Source organism: Podarcis pityusensis (assembly GCF_964106645.2).
Source record: "Podarcis pityusensis genome assembly, chromosome: 9".
In the NCBI taxonomy this organism is placed as follows: Eukaryota; Metazoa; Chordata; class Lepidosauria; order Squamata; family Lacertidae; genus Podarcis; species Podarcis pityusensis.
The window spans coordinates 15,910,070-15,918,349 of record NC_138034.1 but is presented as its reverse complement, the minus strand read 5'-3'; positions in this window follow the sequence as shown (position 1 = coordinate 15,918,349).

Below are 8,280 nucleotides of genomic sequence, written 5' to 3'. Positions count from 1 at the left end.
GAGAGCTGAATGAGCATTTTCTTGACATTTAACTGTGCAGGAAGAGTGCTTCAGATTGGCCCCCTTTGCAGAATATGTATGTTCATGAAGATAGCTATTCAAAAACGTGCGTATTGAAAGGGTTGTATTTATTTTAACACCAAGGCTCTATCTATGACCTTTAGGCATTCTAGAGAATATAATTTCCCCTTGACTACTAATTTTAGTAGTCACTACCTCTCTCTAGGGAGCTTTGAGAAGTGCAGTTCTGTGAGGAGGCTAGGGATCTTGAAATGAGCATTGTCAGCACGCTCTTCAAATTACAATACCCAGAATACAGCAGCCAAGTCATTTAAAATGGTACAAAGCCAATATTAGTTTCTTGTACAGGTATCTCTAAAGAGTAAACTTCCAACTTGCATTTTACTAAATTGTAAATGTAGGGATGAAGATACCCTCCAATATTTCTCAGATGAAAATAGAGATGTCTCCTCCAACATTTCTCCAATGAAAATAGGGACGTCCTAAGGACAAGTGAGAGGGACACGGGTGGCACTGTGGGTTAAACCACAGAGCCTAGGACTTGCCGATCGGAAGGTCGGCAGTTCGAATCCCCGCGACGGAGTGAGCTCCCGTTGCTCGGTCCCTGCTCCTGCCAACCTAGCAGTTCAAAAGCACATCAAACTGCAAGTAGATAAATAGGTACCTCTCCGGAGGGAAGGTAAACGGTGTTTCCGTGCGCTGCTCTGGTTCGCCAGAAGCGGCTTAGTCATGCTGGCCACATGACCTGGAAGCTGTATGCCAGCTCCCTCGGCCAAATAAAGCGAGATGAGCGCCGCAACCCCAAAGTCTGCCACGACTGGACCTAATGGTCAGGGGTCCCTTTACCTTTAAGGAAAAGCAGGACATTCCAAGATCAAATCAGAAACTGGAATGGCTTCTGTAAATCTGGGAAATAGGGACACTTGGAAGGTCTGCATTCCTAATTGAAAAAGGGACAAGAACTGGATCAGGAATTTAAGGAAGGATTGGGAATAAGCTCATAGTTCTCCTCATCAACTGCTTATGTGTCCAAAAGACACTTGCTCGCAATGAGACCATGTTCTATTTATTGAATTATCACCTAAATAAAATATTTAAAGCTGCCTCAGAACAACAAAGCGCATTTCATATGGTGTCTATTCAGTGGCGGTGGAATAAAAGGTGCTGCGGTTGAGACATGCTGTTTGAAACACAAATGCATTTGTTTGGTGTCTAGTACCATTTCCTGGAAAATATCCTGCCTGGGGACAATAGGGGATTCTTCCTCTATTACCGTTCCAGCCAATTTCTATGGTGGCAGGCAGCATGACCCTGGATGCAAAGAGGCAGAAAAAGATTAGAGTCACGCTCTGGATTATGTGGTTAATTGGACCTATTAGACCCTATTATCATCTCAGGGGATGGTAAACTGTTAACAAGAGATTTGAATTGTTTCTCCTTTTGAAAAAAGGATCCATTCTTAAAGGCATTTGATGCGTTCATAATGCAGGACAGTATATCTGCTGTTCGTACCTCCCCACAGCTCTTTGTTTGGATTGCTCCCACTACTTTTCACTCATCGCAACAAAGCTGTGAGAGGTTAAGTTAAGCTAAGGAAGGTAATTCGCTTACAGTCAACTAGTGATTTTCATTGGTGAGTGGGGAAGCAAAGTTCCTAAGCTCCAAAGCCAGCTTTTCCCACCGCATCACAGTGACGATATCTTCCCTCAATATTTTAAAATTCACCCTGAAACACAATTATATCCCTGGGCATGATGAAACTAAATAAACTAATTTATTTCAAATATACTTGAAATATACCTTTTATATTGTAAACCGCTCTGTGATCCTCCGACGGAGGGTGATATAAAAATTTAATAATTAATAAAATAATAAAAATGTATATAACCACTGTGATAGCTCCCTTTTAAGCCAATCTGACATGTGGATGATTCTGTTGGTAACACTGAGATTTATATCCACCTAGCAGTTGCTTTTAAAGGTTGCAATGTAAGGTTGCTCATCCGTTTTCTTACCAGCAATACAGAACTTAATTACATGATTTTCAGAACAGATAATGATAGTTTTTGAGTACAAATAATCCTTCTCTTTCCTCTTCCATTTCCGTTGATCTATACTTTGTGGTTTCTAATAATATAAACAATGTTAGCTATTGGTACTGTTCCAGACTGGTTGGTATGCAGCATGAGGCTATCAGAAAAATTGTCCCTTACAACTCTGTTTCACCTTCCCCACTGGTCAGTACTGTGTGCTACCAAGAGTTGCTAGACCTTTGGGACTGACCTGAAGTCTCCAGGTTTCCCTGGCTGTCCCCAAGAGGCAGGAGGAGGTCCAGGGGAAGTGGGCAAGACCACCTTGTTTAAAATATAAACAAATATGCGCATGCAACTGGCAAACTCCAGCCTGGCAGGAGCCAACTGCAAATTATTGCATAGACTCAGTGAGGACTCTGCTGTCCTCTCCTCTCCCAATTAACCTTCCCCTCCAAGGTGCTACGGTGGGAGGGAGTGCAGAGGAAGAAAAAGAACTGGGATGGCCTCAAGAGAAGGAGGGAGTTATAAGTGCACATGTAGACTGTTAAGTCGTGGGTTGACATAGCAGCCGGCACAGCGATTTCTTCAAGTAGCTCTTTATTATGGTAAGCTGGAATAGAACTGACTGCGAGCAGCTCAGCCGGCCTGTATTTATAGGCAGCCGGCTGTCAACATTGTAACCACAACAGCCCAGAGTTCCCGCCTAAAATAACTGCCGCGGACCTGAGTGAAAACTATCTACAGACCTGAGTGAAAACTATATACAGTATCCCCCTGTTGGCCCAGGGTGAAACTACACTACATAACACCCCTCCCCACCGAGATAAGGCGTTAGTTACAATCGTAATGGTTTCCTTATATACAGCACTACGCGTAATGGTTCAATTAAGCACAAAAGCATATCGGTTACATTTCCCATACTTAGACCAACAGTGATACCTGTCCAACAACATAGTCCTTTAAATAAGTTGGGCGCTTGGAAACTCTGCCAGACCGCCGGGGACTGGTAGCCAAGTCCGGAGGGCCACACAGTTCTCGCTGAGGCTGTGGTGCGACCCTAGGTGGCGTTGGAACCAACTCCCCTGGATCCGCTGCTGTGGGTGGAGCCTCCGCAAGTGGAGTGGTCTGAGCCTGTTCTGAAACGGCTTGGTTCGGCTCCACGCTGGCAGTTCGCGAGGGAGGTGTAGGTGGGGCCTCGCCATCTGTACGTGTCTCTTCTGGAGCCGCAAGCGCAGTTGGGGGCACCTCGGTAGTGTCCAAGTCCCCAACCCTGCGCCTAAGCTGGTCTATGTGCCGTCGCCACAAGCGTCCGTCTTCGAGTGCCACCTGGTACGAGCGAGGTCCAGTGACTCCCACTACTGTGGCTGGCACCCAAGGGATGTCCCCCACATAGTTCCGGGCAAAGACCTGGTCTCCTGGGACAAATGACCGTGGTGCGTTGGCACAGCCTGGGGGTTCAGCCACGGCAAAGTCTGGGTGTAGCCGGTCGAGCGGTGACCTGAGGCGGCGGCCCATAAGCAGTTCAGCAGGACTCCTCCCTGTGGCCGCATGAGGGGTGATGTGTTGCACGAACAAGTATTCGGCGACCCGCTCATGCCAGTCTCCCCGGTCCAGGCGCGCCAGTGCCTCTTTTGTCGAGCGCACCATTCTTTCCGCTTGCCCGTTGCTGGATGGATGAAAGGGTGCCGTTAGGGCATGGCGGATGCCCAGTCCCAAAAGATACCGCTCAAACGTGCCTGACGTGAACTGCGGTCCGTTGTCAGAGACAAGAACATCAGGACACCCATGCGTTGCAAACAGGCCTCGCAGCACCCGGATGACAGCTTCGGTAGTGGTGGAGGGCATCAGGGCGACCTCCAGCCATTTGGAATAGGCGTCCACCACTACCATAAAGGTCCGGCCGTGAAAGGGGCCAGCCAGATCGATGTGCACCCTCGACCAGGGTGTCTTTGGCGTCTCCCAGGTGTGTCCCTTAGCTGCCGGTGGTGCAGGCCTCGACTCCTGGCACGCTTGACAGGCGGACACCCAGGCAGTGATGGCATCGTCCATATTAGGCCACCAGACGTAACACCGAGCCAACGCCTTCATTTTGACAATTCCCGGGTGGCCAACGTGCAGAGCCTCCAGGACGCGCTGACGGAGTCCCTGGGGAATCACGACGCGGTCTCCCCACAGCAGGCAGCCGCGATGAGCTGAGAGTTCATGTTGTCTGGTTGCGAAGGGCTGGAACTCCGATGCAAAAGGCCCTTGTGGCCACCCCCTCCACACCCAGTTGAGCACCCGGCTGATGGTGCGATCCTGGGCAGATGCGGAGGCCACAGTGGCAGCCGATACAGGCGCTGCCGGAAGATCCTCAATCAGAAGGAGCGATGAAGCTGGAGCCGGGTCTTCCACAAATGCTGGAAGAGGGCAACGGCTGAGGGCGTCGGCATGGCCCATCGATTTCCCCGGGCGATGGATGAGCCGGTAGTGGTAGGCAGCCAGGAAAACAGTCCATCGCAGCATGCGTGGTGAGAGGACCGGTGGAGTTGGACGATCACCGGCGAGGAGGCCCAGGAGTGGCTTGTGGTCAGTGATGAGGTCAAAAGTCCTGCCATAGAGGTATTCATGGAACCTCTTCACTCCAGCCACAAGTGCCAATGCCTCCTTGTCGAGCTGGCTGTAATTCCGTTCCGTCGGAGATAGTGTCCTGGACTGCTTCAGGCGCAACCAACGCTCGGGCCGTCTCAAACACCTCAGGCCCACAGAGGCTGAGGAATAGGCCCCGCTTCCGATCCTTTGATACTGCTGTCAGCTCGTTGGCTTGGAGGTAGCAGTCGAACCGAGCGAGGTAGGAGTCCCATGATTCAGAGGCTGGCGCAAACGGCGGTAGAGGCACAAGTGAAGCCATGATTCCGATGCCGGCGTGAAGGGCGATGGATGGAACACAGTGCTCTAGCCAGAACAGTCAGCTCTGAATTGGTTCTGCCCAGTGATTTCGCTCAGTGATTTCGCTCTGTGATTCAGCTCAGTGATTCAGCTCAGTTCAGAGGCTGGCCGCATCTGGCTGTGCTCTGATGTCCATCTATCCCATCCTCGTCGCCAGTGTTAAGTCGTGGGTTGACATAGCACAGCGATTTCTTCAAGTAGCTCTTTATTATGGTAAGCTGGAATAGAACTGACTGCGAGCAGCTCAGCCGGCCTGTATTTATAGGCAGCCGGCTGTCAACATTGTAACCACAACAGCCCAGAGTTCCCGCCTAAAATAACTGCCGCGGACCTGAGTGAAAACTATCTACAGACCTGAGTGAAAACTATATACAGTATCCCCCTGTTGGCCCAGGGTGAAACTACACTACATAACACCCTGAAACAGGGCTGCAAAAGCGAGCAGAACACATGAGCGGGAACAGCAGAAGAGAGCCTTTTTTGCTAAATAATCCCTTTGGATTAATGATTTGACAGGTATATAATCCACATGTCTGAAATAGTACAGGAGAGCAATCCTGAAGCCAATTTGACTTTCCCAAACCATGTTGACTCTCCCAAATTAACTGACCTCAAATATTTCTCTACAGGGAGAAAGGGAATGGGAAAGCCTCCCCGTTGTCTTTTGCTTACAAATCCTGTCTTAAGGGCGTATTTGTGTATGAATCCTGGTTTCAGGAACTAACCTATTAACCACCACGAAAGAATGGCCAGGCTGCCCAGGCAAAGCAATCAGTGACCATTGTCAGATATCCTGGCAAAACAGGATTTCTGCTATAGACCGCCTCCTCTGCTGTAGACTGCCTCCTTCTGTGATGCATGTATGATTTTTTTTTGGGGGGGGGGGGCTTGGACTACAGGGTGGGCAATTTCAAAAGTCTATATAAGGGCTTGCACACCCTCGTTTGGGGCTCTCCTCCCTCCCTGCGTGGGGTGAGTGAGGACCCTATTGCAACAGTTTAATAAAGATCAAGCTTACGAGTTGCTTTGCTTCTCAATATTCTCTGGTTTGCTATTTTCTCCTACCAATAGGGAACCCACTTAAGGACTCTATACGGGCTCTTGGATACCTCATAAGGGGAAAGGAGCAGTTTTTTTTTTCTTATAATGGTTAGGAGAAAGAACAGACAGTTTACTACCCTTTCCCAAGTTGCTCAGGGCTTTGTAAACAAATACAATATATATGCAGAGCTGGCCTGCCCACAAGGCAGGGTGAAGCACACACTAGATTTGCAAGAGGCAGTGCCCCAGCTATCCCACCATTTCCACCACCGGCGAGAGGGAGGCATTCTGGTGTGCGGTATTGTCACTCGGCTTCTCCACCTCTGGGGGGAAAGCCAAGCAGTTTTGAGAAGCGCCCAGCTCCTGCCAAGTTCAGCGAGAGCTTGGGTGCTCCTGCATGCCATGTTGATGATCAGCTCCCACCCACTCCCTGTCCTGAAGAGAAGCTGAGTGCCAACACTTTGAGGAGCACCCCAACTCCTGCTGAGTTTGGTGAGCGTGGGGGCATGATGGTGGGCAGTGGCAGGGGGAATATAAGGCAGCGATTCCCATTTCTACTCTGGTGGCAAAATGGGATGGGCCACCCATGTATATAGGTAAAGGTAAAGGGACCCCTGACCATTAGGTCCAGTCGTGGCCAACTCTGGGGTTGCGACGCTCATCTCGCTTTATTGGCCGAGGGAGCCGGTGTACAGCTTCCGGGTCATGTGGCCAGCATGACTAAGCCGCTTCTGGCGAACCAGAGCAGCGCACGGAAACGCCGTTTACCTTCCCGCCAGAGCGGTACCTATTTATCTACTTGCACTTTTGATGTGCTTTCGAACTGCCAGGTTGGCAGGAGCAGGGACCGAGCAACGGGAGCTCATCCCGTTGCGGGGATTCGAACCGCCGACCTTCTGATCGGCAAGTCCTTGGGTCTGTGGTTTAACCCACAGCGCCACCCGTGTCCCTACCCATGTATATACAGTAATGTAAATTTCACTAACCTGCAACCAATTAGCAGGGGTGGGGATCCTGAGGTCAAGGGGCTGAACGTGGCTCCAGCTCGATTACTGAGATTATCTGCAGGAGTACTACTGGTTGTTCCCTGACTTGGTGAGGCTCATTTGACAAAAAACAAGAAATGGAGCCTTTGGCGACATTGGCCCAGTCCTGTGGAATACTGTGCCAATAGAGATTCAGCGGGTCTCTTCTACGCCAACTTTTAAATGCCTGCCAAAAGCCTTTTCTATTCTGCCAGGCCTATGGAGGCAATCCTTCTACAACAGTTAACTGATGCCTGTTTATAGCCTTTAATGGTTTTTATTGTACCGTTTTATATTTCATTGCTGTTAACCACTTTGCTATATTTCATATGACATAGCGGCTTACGAATATGTTTATAAACAAATAAATAATATTATATGGCTGGACTCTGCAGGCTTTTCATGTGGCTCCAGTCTCCCCCAATGGAGTAATTTTATTTGTTTGTTGAGAGAAGGGGGAAGCACTAGAACAGAAACAGTTATCTAAATTGATGTTTCCTAGGTGAATATTATGCCTGCCTCTCCGGAAAAGTCTTGAGCTTCAAAAGAGGCTGTATGATATGAAATCTCCACCTGTGATTTCAATGGCTTCATCCCTGTCTAGTTAGGCATTACACTGGGCTGTCAAATGTGAGAGATGAACATGCCTACAGTGGCATGCATTTGTCTTGAGTGAGATACGTCTTCTGCTCACCACTGCTACTTAGATCCCCAAGAGGACAAAACCTTGATTGTAGACATGCTCTTTTGCCAGCAACATATTTTCTTCTCCACCTCAACCCCTTCTTCTTCCTCTTCTTCTTCCTCTTCTTCCTCACCAACCACATCAAAGCTACCTTAGCAGCTTTTCTAAAGCAAAGCCCTTTGAGGTCAATAGACGTAGGGACGCTGTGTAGGGACGCCATGGAATTAGTGTCCTGGTGGAATTTCAAAAATTGACTGGATCTTTGAAATTTCCCCCCAAAAAAGCGCAACAAACTGAAGAACTTTCATCAATGACTTGAGAGTTTCTTAACGTTTCAGTGTGGAGTTTGAGGCGCAAGTGCAGCGTGTCCTGTTTCACTGCTTGAGGTGAAATGGGATTTGCTGCCCTGCCACCCAAAAATGTGACTTAGCTCTTAGTGATGTGAGTGGACGTTATGATCTTGGAAGATGTTTAGTAGGGCCAGTTTTGGGGTGACTTCTAATACTTGCTTAGTTATTTTGCATATTTCCCATACGGCTGTTGTCCA